Below are 414 nucleotides of genomic sequence, written 5' to 3' on the forward strand. Positions count from 1 at the left end.
GCTTTGTATCTTGTTGTTTCAGACGAATCAGCATTTAGGTTATTTATTACAAAGAGAGCATGTTGTAAGATCTGATGGGGGGAACTATACTTAAATTCCCCTTCCTTTTATTTGTTGAATTTGAATTTTTAATGTTTGGTGTGCTCTATCTACTATAGCTTGTCCCTGGGGATAATAAGGGATGCCTGTGTTATGTTTTATTTGAAATTTTATACAAAATATTTGGTATCTGGAATAGAGAACTGTTTGTATCTGGGAAAATAACTGGGTGTCTAGATATAAAATTTGACAAAACACTGGAGGGTAAATGATGTAAAAATTTGACCACAATAGTTTCCTATAGCAATCTGCCAATTTTCATCAATCATTAGAAGAGCATGAAGTTGTTCTTTATTATATGGAATTACAATTTCT

Source organism: Bison bison, unplaced genomic scaffold (genome assembly GCF_000754665.1).
Source record: "Bison bison bison isolate TAMUID 2011002044 unplaced genomic scaffold, Bison_UMD1.0 scf7180017863830, whole genome shotgun sequence".
NCBI classification, from domain to species: Eukaryota; Metazoa; Chordata; class Mammalia; order Artiodactyla; family Bovidae; genus Bison; species Bison bison.